General features: G+C 31.0%; 1 protein-coding gene across 7 annotated transcripts in view; it reads left to right on the top strand.

Annotated features, from left to right (window-relative positions):
* Positions 1-335, top strand: part of NOVA1 (NOVA alternative splicing regulator 1) — a 152,856-nt gene extending 152,521 nt beyond the window's left edge. For all 7 annotated transcript variants that reach the window (XM_032134892.2, XM_032134891.2, XM_058429889.1 and 4 more), the window contains one exon: positions 1-335. This exon is cut by the window's left edge and continues 5,955 nt beyond it. The gene's annotated coding sequence lies outside the window, so the exon portion shown is untranslated.
* The last annotated feature ends 12,165 nt before the right edge of the window (positions 336-12,500 follow it).

The following is a 12,500-nucleotide window of genomic DNA, read 5'->3' as shown; positions in this document are numbered from 1 at the left end:
TGGAAATGAATAGAGGCTTATTGTGGAAATCAAGGTAGGTCTGCATTTATTCAAAAAGGTCAGGTATTTAGCATATAAGTATGTTTACCTCTATGAAATGATTAAAGAATTTTTATGAAAAAACAACGCTTCTCCCCCCACCCAAATTACATGAATTTAGCCACTGCCCAAAACAAAGGACCAGTCTGCATTTGCTTTAACTCGGTACAAAATGAAAGAGCAAATTAAGTGAAATCATGTGTTCAAACAGTTGATAATCAAAAGATTATTTGATGCAGTTAATCAGTTTCTTTACATGTATCAGTGAAGGAATATAGACTTTTCTGAACCACGGTGCCTCCTCAGTCTTCTCTAATGTCATTTATGCATTATGATTAAAGTTGATATCTGAAAATACATATATTTTTCTTGAATTCTGACTTCATGCTCATGCATTTGAAGCTGTTTTAGGATAACATATAGTCGTCTATTTCTGTTGTTAGTGTAGAGTCTCCATTTCATAAAAAATGCTTTGTACGCAATACATCAATAGATATACTAGAATAAATACTAATGTGTGTATCTTTTTTAAGTTATCATTCTGCTAGAGCAGAGATGCTAACCTTTTGGTTAAGGACTCAATTGAGTATTCCAATCCTATTGAACTATGAAGAGCACTCAAATTTTAATGAAGTATTTGTATTTGCCATTTTTTTTAAGTTAGTAAAATATTTCAGAGGATCTGGCTTATGAAAACTTTAAGCATTTCCAAGAGTATAGTTTATTGGCTTATCAGTTTTACAGCTTTTGATCAATAAAAAATACTGTTCTTGTCAGTATTTTAGATAATGGGTAATTGTATCAAATTTTTCCTTTAACAGAATTTCTATAATTTAAATTTCAAAATAATGACATCAAAATTTCCACACTTTTAATGTTATATCTTTTTCTGTGAATCTTAAGATAGTTCAAGTTCTTAGGAGATTAACATACTGTATTAAATTATTGCAGCATACTAAGAAATAATCTTCGATGGACTTGATATATAGCATTTCCATATTTTATATTGTCTATTTTAGGAGATAAATGTTGAAAAAGGCTCTGATAAGAGGAAGCCTATAGACCTATAGTGAGACCAATTTATGCTGAAATTATATTGAAAATAAACCATTACTTTTAAGGTTTCAGAACAGAAAAAAATATATTGTAATTTTTTAAATATTGGCATAATACACATTAACTTATAAATCTTTTTTTAATAAAAGAAAAAGTTAACTCTATTTTTCAAAGTATCTTAGGAAGAACATTCTTCACTCAGTTCTGTACAGAATATATTTTGTGTGGTTCCATTCCCTAGAAGAAAGCATTGGCTAGTAGTTCATCACTTAGGAGATACAACTCAAGATTTTTAACATTTCAATCTTGCATCAGGATTATGGGTGTTTTGTTTTAGTTTTGTGTGTGTGTGTTTTGTTTTGGTTTTTTGTTGGGGGGGGTGGTGATAGAGGGTAGAAGCAATTATCAAAACTATTTGCACTCAGGCAACTACTGATTGTATAAAAAGTGATTCAGATGGCCAAATACTCAATTGGCTAGTTTCAATTATTGAATTTTTGCATCACTTTGCTAGTACAGGGAAAACCTCTGAGGTTAAACTTCCTGTGAAGATTGACTGCATGACTCCCAAAACAGTGTTACTTCCATATACACTACGGAAGCTTAATCTGAATCAGAAACTTTTAAAAAATCATTTTTTAATCTTCAAATCTATAAAACTGATTTTTACACATTCTAGCAAATAACTAAATAGAATCATTGTCCATTGTCTTTACAAACAGGCTTGTCGTTTGAAATCTTTAAATAATTGCCAATGCAGTTACTTCTGAACATAAAAATTCTTACTTTCAATGAATTTTTAAAAATTGGGGGCCAGGCGTGGTGGCTCATGTCTGTAATCCCAGCACTTTGGGAGGCCGAGGCGGGTGGATCACCTGAGTTCAAGCGTTCGAGACCAGCCTGGCCAACATGGTGAAACCCCGCCTCTACTAAAAAAATACCAAATTAGCCAGGTTGGTGGCGCACACCTGTAATCCCAGCTACTTGGGAGGCTGAGGCAGGAGAATCACCTGAATCTGGGAAGTGAAGGTTGCAGTGAGCTGAGATCATGCCGTTGCACTCCAGCCTGGGCAACAAGAGCAAAACTGTCTCAAAAAAACAAACAAACAAAAAAATGGGGAGATGGGGGTTTTTTAAAAGATTTTCTAGTTATCTGCCCCCTTTAGGACCTATCTCATTTAAAACCATTAAAAAGTAGCTTGAAATTATACCCATTTTTTTAGTTGACAGCTTTTTTTTAAATATTATGTATCAGTTTTTATTTTGTAATGATTTTTATTTAAATATTAAAGTTATTTTAAGGTTTTATAGACTAATGATAATGATAGGTTTTCTCCCTTTTTTTAACTTTCTGAAAAGAATTTTGTATGCTGATGGATCCAGTCATCATCAGTATGCATGATGTACAAACTTGGAATCTGTTTGGCATTCGTTTGCATGTGGATTTTTCAATTATGAACAAAATCAGATATTCTAAATACCTAGCTTGGACAAAAAAGGAAGAAAGATAGGACAAGAAGGCAAAGCACTGGAGAATCAATCGTTTGAAGAGTGACTGGACAACCAAGTCTAGTGATCTAAGCCAGCCAAGAGAATTCATTATAAGCCCTTGACCTTCTGTAAGCATACAGAGGTTGATGACAATGTGATATTATCTCTGTTGTGAATTTTTATATTTAGTGAGTTTTTCAAATCTTGAGTATTATTTTAAAATCAATACTATCTCATCACTGGGTCTCCTACAACAATAACCAAAGTTGTACACTAATTAAAGTTCCAGTTAAGTGGCATGTAGAACGTAATGATACTACAAAAACATGTTATTATTAATGTCAGTAATTCTGCTCTGGTTTCTTCCATACATCACATAGCTACAGATTGATACACACTTTTTTGTTATTTTATTTTTCACTCAGACATAAATTACTTTCTATCCTGACATGAAGAAATCAAGGAGGAACTTTCACCAATTTATTTTTAAATTTTAAGCACAGTGTTATACCCAAGGACAAAAATAAATAATAAAAGTGCATATACAAAATCCTTTTTTTCTGAATAGTAGGACTTAACACTCAATTGAGATCATGTATTCATGTATTCCTTGTATATGCTGATTCTGATTTTGAATGGAGAGTAAATTAGTTTCACCACAGTGACAATGTCATCACTTATTTATGGTAAAACACTAAAAGGAGTATAATTAAGCTAATCACACCTCTTTTTATATAACTTCAAATGTTTAGGAAAAGCAAAGTTACAATGATAATGTTAAAATAGGCATTATAATATTTTTCTTCTCATTAGCTTAAGTTTTATTGCCGTTAACCTTAAATATATTTTAAAAGTTGAACTTCTACAGTTTTTCTGGGGCTTTTGAAAATACAACAGTAAATAAGAAATTTTCTCACATAATATTTGGAAAAGTATTTTCACAAATAATTCCCCAATGTGTGAATAGAATAAAATAACTAATATTTATATTATCTTCTGCCATATGCACAAATGTACTTTTATTCTTTAATTCTCATAATATTATAAAGTATAGATATTAATTTGATTTCCATTTTACAGAAAATGAAATACAACCACTGAGTCTCAAGTCACTAAGATAAAATTAATAAATTGAGGATCCCACTTTACTGAGAGCTAAGATTTTTAAGATTAAAATGATAAATGCATTAGAATATTTTAAGCAGTAAGCAACTTTAATGCAAGTTAATGGGTTTTGTTTCTAAAAAGTTGAAATAGTCTAAAGCTCTCAGAATCATAGCTGTACACAAGTAATTACATTACCATTTAATTTAAACCTCTAGGCCTATCACAGTGCATGTTACCTTTTGAGAGACACCTTGAGAACTGTAGAAATAATAACTTTTATAACAACTAAAGCATCTTATGGAAATAAACATGCAAGCAACTGGAATAGCATGGTAGGGATATATGGAATTACTTGAAATAAATGTGTATCTCATCTGTCCAGTGCATTAGTTGTGTGGCCCTAGAGAAAATTCATTTTATTTCATTTTGAGTGCACACAAGATGCAGTGTATTACATAAGTTTAAGTCTGTTTCATAGAGCTATTACATTAAGAAATGTTTTGTCACTTGATAGTTTGTCTTTAAAATATAAGCATTTTCTCAAACTATCAAAGGATGTACATACTATACAGGAATCAAATGGTGGAAAGTTTGGTAATATTACATGGATTGGGTCAATCCTGTGAAAACAAAAAGTGAGTTAATAATACATACTCAGAAAATGATTACAATTTATTTAAGAAGTTTATATTTTAAAACCAATATAAAAATAACGTCAATTTTAAATGGAAATAAATGCTCTCATATAGAGGTTATATGATATGTGGTACTAATAAATACATTGTTTCTTGAAAATTCTGTTGGGACTCTAAATTTTAAAGTATTCACTGGATTTTTTTAATTTATTAAATTCTGAAATGTACTAAATTTTATAGAATTATCAAGATATAACCAATGTGTTCTTATAAATCAAAAGGTCATATGTTATAAAAAGTTCAGGGGTGATATTTTATTAGAAATCGTTTTGAAATATGAGTAACATCTAATAGAATGTTTCTAAATTCTGCAAAAATAATTCTTCATCTGTAATTTGTTATTCTTCTCTTTTCTGAAAGGTGAGAAAATATAAAAGATGTGGGCAAACTCCATATCTGACATATATTGATATAGTTTATAGGATTTTTTTTTCAGTCTCCTAGTAATCAAAAGCACTATTTATATTCCTCATCTTTTTTATTTGATTATCAAAATAGTTGTGAGAATCAAATTAACTATACCATATCCAATTCTATCATCACATTCAACATATTCAGAGGTTCTCTGTAGAATAAATATAACACAAGTTCTGAAAGTATCTCAATTGTTTTACAAGGATTATTTTTAACATAAATTTTCTATATATTTCACAGCCAAAAATATATTATTAAAGGGAAAATATTTCCTAATATTTCATCAAATTATGCTATTTTCTTATTGTGAAGTAGCCCTTGCATATCCACTATTAATAGTATAGTCATTTTTGTTTACATAGGTCTTCAGAAAAAAATGAAAGTACATAATCACTGACAATCATCTTTGTATTCTTTTTGCCTTACACTTTAGAGTGACAGAAAAAAATTAGAATTAGTGTGGCCAGTCCATAATAGGAGAATTTTATCTAAAATAATAATCAATAGAATATTCTAGCAGGAAAAAATACAATTATTTTAATCTCAAGTGTTTTAAATAATTGCCTGTGCCTTGTTGTCCAAATGAAGAAGGATATAAATCACTTGATTTTATTGGGTTTTCAGAGTTTTATTCTACCCTAAGGCAGAGCCTAGGCAACAAATATATCTAGCCTAAAATAGATTGAAGTGAATTATCTAAGATAAATGATATCTAAAATGATGAATGATAAGAACTTAAGAGTTATAGATATGGTTTCTATCATCTCAAAAGAAATAAATGTCAGGGTGCTATTTTTATTATTAGCAAAAGAAACTGTGTGACTTCTCCTAAGGAATTATGTTTATTACCAGAAATTTTAACCAAAGAATACCAGCTAGAAAACAGAAATCCCACATACCCAGCATGATATAGAGGAAAAGTGGGTCTTGAAATAGACAAATACAGGTTTGAATCTCAGTCTTACTCCTCTGATACTGAACATTCTGTAGATTCAGATACCCTGTATAGAATATAGGGATCACAATTACCTCAGCATGTAAGGATTAAATTACTTTATATTTGTTTTAAGTATACCTACATTTCAGTACCTGAATTCAACCACAAGGAAGCAAGAGGTTTTTCAATAAATACTAATTTCCTCTACAAATTAAGGGAAATGAATTTATAAAATATGTCGAACAAGAGCATAGTAATGTTTGTGAAAGTACTTTACAAAATATATGAGCTTAATAGAATGTAAGATAAAGTTTTAAATTTGAAAAAGTTTAGATTGCATAGACAAATGTCTACATATAAATACACAAAATAAGCATTAAATAAGAATTTCATCTTACTCGTTTCTATTACAGCTACACATAGGGGCTCCCATAAAGTTATTACAACAGATTTTATTTAAAAATCAGTAGAATTCTTCATATCAACTAAAAACAAATGGTAACAATTCCCTAAATTAATTGAAGAGTAGAATATAAATGATCATACAAAGATATGTAATTAATACTGGTTTATTAATTGATAATATGAAAATTCATATTACAGGCGCAAGAAGATGTTTATGAACACTTGAGGAAAACTTTTTTTTTATTATTTTGAGATCGAATCTCGCTCTGTCACCCATGCTGGAGTGCAATGGCGTGATCTTGGCTCACTGCAACCTCCGCCACCTGGGTTCAAGAGATTCTCCTGCTTCAGCCTCCCGAGTAACTGGGATCACAGGCGCCTGCCACCACGCCTGGTTCATTTTGTATTTTTAGTGGAGACGGGGTTTCACCATGTTGGTCAGGCTGGTCTCGAACTCCTGACCTTGTGATCCGCCCACCTCGGCCTCCCAAAGTGCTGGGATTACAGGAGTGAGCCACCGCACCCAGCCAGGAAAACCTTTTAAATGTATTTTTCAGGCCAGGCATGGTGGCTCATGCCTGTAATCCCAGCACTTTGGGAGGTCAAGGCAGGCAGATCATGAGGTCAGGAGATCGAGACCATCCTGGCTAACACACTGAAACCCCATCTCTACTGAAAATACAAAAAATTAGCCGGGTGTGGTGGTGGGAACCTGTAGTCCCAGCTACTCAGGAGGCTGAGGCAGGAGAATGGTGTAAACCCGGGAGGCAGAGCTTGCAGTGAGCCAAGATTGCGCCACTGCCCTCCAGCCTGGGCGACAGAGCAAGACTCTGTCTCAAAAAAATAAAAATAAAAAAAATAAAAAATACATATATTTCTCTGTGTCCATAAACTTCAATGAATAATGGGAAAAAATGAAAACTTCTAATATTCTAAAGATTAATAACAGAAAAATTTGCAATTAATTAAAATACTTGCTGAAATTAAGTGAATATCTGGCAATTAATTGCTTTTATTTGTGATAACAAGTTCAGCAAGCCAATAAGTTCGTCAGAGTGTCCATTACCTAATCATATTTCAATTTAAATCTTTCATAAACCCCTACATAAAAAACCTACTGCTTTTTTATATAAATACAAGAGTAAATAATAAAGAACTGGAAATGCATTGATACTTGTATTATACTATGTTAAATATTAATAAAAACTAATATCTCAGTAACTTTTGTGTTTAAGCACGTAGTGTTGTATATTTCATATAAGTAATTTTCCTGTAAACTCATTTTTAATAATGTTAATATAGAATAAAATATTTTTTAGACACCACAGAATTTTATATTTTAAATATCTATTGCACATGCTTTATTAAAAGATAAAGGAAATTTGGTTTGAAAATTTTAAAGGTAACAAATATCTTCTCAGAAAGAACTCTTAAAAGCTAATGAAGAGATTGTGAGGTATGTCTGTATTTATTTCTTCATTGAAGAATTGTAGGACAACAGATAAATATTCTCATCATTAAAGTGTTGTAAATGATCAGAGATAAGTTTACACAATAAGAAAAATGAGAGATAAATTTTGGCAGTCTTCGTAGGGCACATTTTGTGAATAATTTCAGCCATACTCCATTCCACAGAATGTATTTTCTGCTTATATGGCTAATGCAGCACACCAACATGGCACATGTATACATATGTAACAAACCTGCACACTGTGCACATGTACCCTAAAATTTAAATAATAATAATAATAATAACAATAATAATAAAAGAAGGTTAGAGAAATTATAAGCACATCCTTACCCCTTCACTGGTTTTCTGCAAGTCTGAAAAAAAAAAAAAGATTTAAATAATTCAGCACAGCCCAAAACTCTTACAACATGATCATAACTGTACCTTAAAGTTTTCAGAGTGCTTTGACATATCATCGATTTGTATTTGTTTCTTTACTAACCTTTGAACATGGTAGAACCACTATCAAATTTAATGTTCTTTTTTTCAGCCATGATAATGATTCACCCAATTTCAGTATTAGAGAAAAGAGCAAGGCAGACATCCTTTTAATACACAGCACATTGTATTGTTGATGGCTTCAAAACGTAGCTTTTGGGCAGTTAAATACTTCATGTTAGAATTAAAAAGTTATGTTCAGTTCCTTCACTGGGATAAAAATAGAAAATAAGAAGTAATTGGAGAATCCCACAAGAAACACTGGCACTTCCATTAATATTTTGTGGGCCTATGAGTCTTCAAAATATTAGTGATTGCTACTGGTTATGGAATATTTAAAACCTAAATGAGAATATACTTTTAAAACACTCATTCCTCTACTAGTTTGATCAATCAATACCTTTGCTGAAATTGACTGTCAAGCATAGCTCCCTTATTTGACTAAGAAGCAATCATCATCATGCATATGATCTGATATAGAAGGTGAAAATTTAAAACATGGTTCAGTGCTTCTTTCTGCTAAAATATGTTTAATTTTATTATGGGCGTAATGGATTAGTAGTTGCATAGAAATCTGATTGCAAAATCTTACATGGTCTGAAGATGTTTTTGAAAGGTACGCAAAATGGAAAGATACAGAATTGCTTTTTCACTCTGGGCAAGAGTTACTCATCTAAAGGATATATGTTGTTAAGCACTAGGTAGAGGTTAATCAAAATGAAGTTCAGTATACACAGGAGCTTTGCATTCTGAGATAAAAGTATATTTTCTGCCATTAAAATGTTTGCTAAGGTCAATAATAATGGAAAAAATCAAATAGTAGAAACATGGGGAAAGGACAAGATGTATATCCAAATGTAAGCTAAGATATTATTAACTGTTGATATTTGAAAACAAGAAGATTTTAATAAATACCCTTTCTTTTCATTTGATTGAAATACAATAGAAATGTGAAAATTTGGTTTGCTGTGGTCTTGAAAGCACTAAGTTGAATATTGTAATTAATGCTCAAAACACTACTTTTTAAATGGTAAGAAAGATTTTCTGAATAAAAAAATCATTTTTAAGTTGAACTATGAAACCTAGTTTATTTTGTGCTTATTACTAATTCTGGTACGTAATAAGCAGTGATAATCATCTTAATTGCTTTCGATAGGCAATTATATTCATTAAGAAGATAGAATAAAAAATGAATATTGTATATCCTAGATATTTACAATCAACACTTTAAAATTATTTCTTAATTATATGCATTTTAATATAGTGACCAAGTTTTGTTACCATTACCCCAACAAATATAGATCTGAAACATAATGTAGTTTCAAAACATGAATTACATAATAGATATGAAATTCCAAACAATCTGTAATAAATATAGTCAAGATAAATAGCAGATACTGATCCTAAATAAAGGAAGGCTTATTTTATCAGAATCAATCAGTCTATATAGCATTTACCAAATGTCAGAGAATTATAAAAAGAAATATTTTTTAAGAACCAACTGTGAAGATTTTTTTATAACCCTACTGAAGTTTTCAACATGCTTCAAAAGAGGGAGAGGTCGATTTTGATGTTTTTGATGAAATTATACTTCAAAAAACTTTTCTATCTCAGTCTTTGGGTGTTTAAATTGAAATTCTCAGTGTGAAGTCTAGAGCCACTTTTGTTCATCAGAAATGTATTTTTTACATGTAAGGCTTGGGAGGTTAATATCATTTTAATCTTTATTCAGACTTTTATTTTAATTTGCCATATATATGAAGTTCATTATCATACAGCATAAGAAAATATCTTTTGTTATATTAATAAAAGAGAAAAGTCATAGCATAGAAAAAATATATGTGAAAAAATGATCCAACTTTATTATTATTATTATTTTTTGCTGTCTAGTTTTCTGTCCAGAAATGATGTGAACGTTCATTAGGAACAATGTTAGACACATGTAAAACTGAAACATAGGCCAGGCCTATTGAGAGAAACAGCAGCTCTACACTGTTAGGGCAGTAAAAAAGCTGAAAAATTGTTCTGCGGGATACATAGAACAAAGAAGAAGATGACAATATCAACTTACATATTTGCCTTTTGCTATAGTACAAATTTCAAAACACTCTCAAGTAGTTGTCTCATTTAATTTCTCACAACACCCCTTTATTGCACTTAAAATGCACTTAAATTCAGTATTAAAATTCAAAATATATATCATAGATTTCTATGCATTAAACAAAAAAATCAATATTATACTTTTAAATAAATTTAGCCTATAAGTTTGTTTCTCTAAAATATGCATTGCTATAAGTATTAAACTGTTTTTATAGAAGCCTAAAGAGAAAAAAATAAACCCTGAAATTAAAGAAGAGTAAAGTTTTATTTTGTTTAGTAATATGACTGAACTTGTACAACTGAACTTAAAATAACAGGAAAACAAAATTAGCAGACAAGAATGCTTTATGTAGACCAGTCTCGTCCCTTGGTATAAAGATTGAGTGAAGTTTCTGAAAAATAAGTGCACATAATCCCATATATTCCATTTTTCTGCCAACATTTAAGCTAGAATGGGATGCAAATTAATGAAATTTAAGGGATAATTGATAACTTTGTTTTAATTTTGTCACTCCCAAATTTAGGACATTTAGAACAAACAGATTTAGAACCAGAATATTTCTTACGTAGTCACAAATTTCATTTCTAACTTGATAAATTAATCTCAGGTTCTGAACATTAGGAATTATTGCCTCCTGGCTTTCAGCATAACCAAGAAAGATAATAAATAATAAATGAAAACTAATTATATTTTTATTTACTTTGAATTGAAAAACTGAAAATTATATTGTGTATATTCATATTATGAATATCAACCAGTTTAAAATATACCGATACCTAGATATACCCCCAACACTGTACTATGTAGCATACTTAAAAAATAATTTTCCTCTTATTTTTAAAAGGTTAAAAAAAGGGGTTAATTTTAAATATGAATCTTTATATTCTACCCAAAATTCAGATAACACATATGCTTAATATCAATATTTAATGCCATATGTATGAGGGTCACTTAGCTTTTAGTTTGTATGAAGAATATACCATGATTCAGCAACAATGGCAATAATAATATTTACATGTGTAATGTATTTAAATTTTTAACCTGTTTGCTGCCTACCCAGATCAGCTGTTCTCAGAAATAATCCAGAACCTGAGAAGGTAAGTTAAAATATGTTTGGATTATAATCTTAATGTTCTAAAATATATTATAGAGACCCGACTTTCAAGCAATGAGTAAATATCCACCATTGGCTTAATAAAATTTTAAATAGCTATCAGATATTCCCTTGGCTCAAATTAAGACATAGACAATGGTAAACTTGCACTATGTAGGACCAATTGTAGAATCATATATTATCTATTTAATTTCTTTTTGCTTTTTGTATTAAAGAAGCCCACATTTGATGACATTTCAGCTGACTCCAAGAAGTATGACTGATTGAGGCCTGGCTCCAATTTGGTCTTAAATGATTATTCCTGCTGAATAATGGTGAAGCGTGGTAGGATAAAATCTCCTGGTTGAATTTAAACAACTGATTCCCGATTGAATCCACAGTTAAAAGCTTTCTAACAGCTCTTTATTTCTGTGGGGGAGGAGACAGCAGAGGTTGCTTATTGTTAGCAGCCTGTAAAATGACCGTATTAAAATTAAATAATGCCACAAAATACAAAACTCTCGCCTCCTATAAACATTGCTTGCAGTCCTCATTATGCATGAACAGATATGATAGTTCCATTCCTAAGTATGAATATGCTCAAATACCGTGTGTATATAATTGTGATATTCATGTTCTCATGAATGTTTCTGAACAACATCCTCATTGATCGGAAGTGAAAATAAACATGACAAATGACTGGGTGAAACACTACTTACTCGATGGCAGTCTCAAATCAGCACACATCTACGATGGTAAGTTTTTACATGAATGTTCTTAAAACACAGAGGGCACAGAAGGCCCAATACCAAAAATCTCCTTTTAGAATCAGACTGAAATTCTGATTCTACAAATAATATGGGTGTCCACATTTGGATTCACAAAATGTCATCCCTAAAATAAAGGAAATCACCTACATCTGAGTATTATTCCCTAAACTACCTTCATGTCGTAATCCAATACTATAAGTATCAAGTCGAGATCTTCATACTGAATAAAAATGGATATATGTTTAATTCTTGAAACACAAGGTTGTATTTTTCTCATATAAAATAGTATCTTCCAACTTTGAAAAAAAATTCAAGAAATGCACCTTAGGCCGGGCGCTGTGGCTCACGCCTGTAATCCCAGCACTTTGGGAGGCTGAGGCGGGCGGATCACGAGGTCAGGAGATCGAGACCATCCCGGCTAACACGGTGAAACCCCGTCTCTAC

This window comes from Hylobates moloch, unplaced genomic scaffold, assembly GCF_009828535.3.
Source record: "Hylobates moloch isolate HMO894 unplaced genomic scaffold, HMol_V3 SCAFFOLD_16, whole genome shotgun sequence".
Taxonomy (NCBI): domain Eukaryota; kingdom Metazoa; phylum Chordata; class Mammalia; order Primates; family Hylobatidae; genus Hylobates; species Hylobates moloch.
The sequence above is the reverse complement of the archived record's forward strand: the minus strand, read 5'-3'. Positions and strand labels throughout refer to the sequence as shown.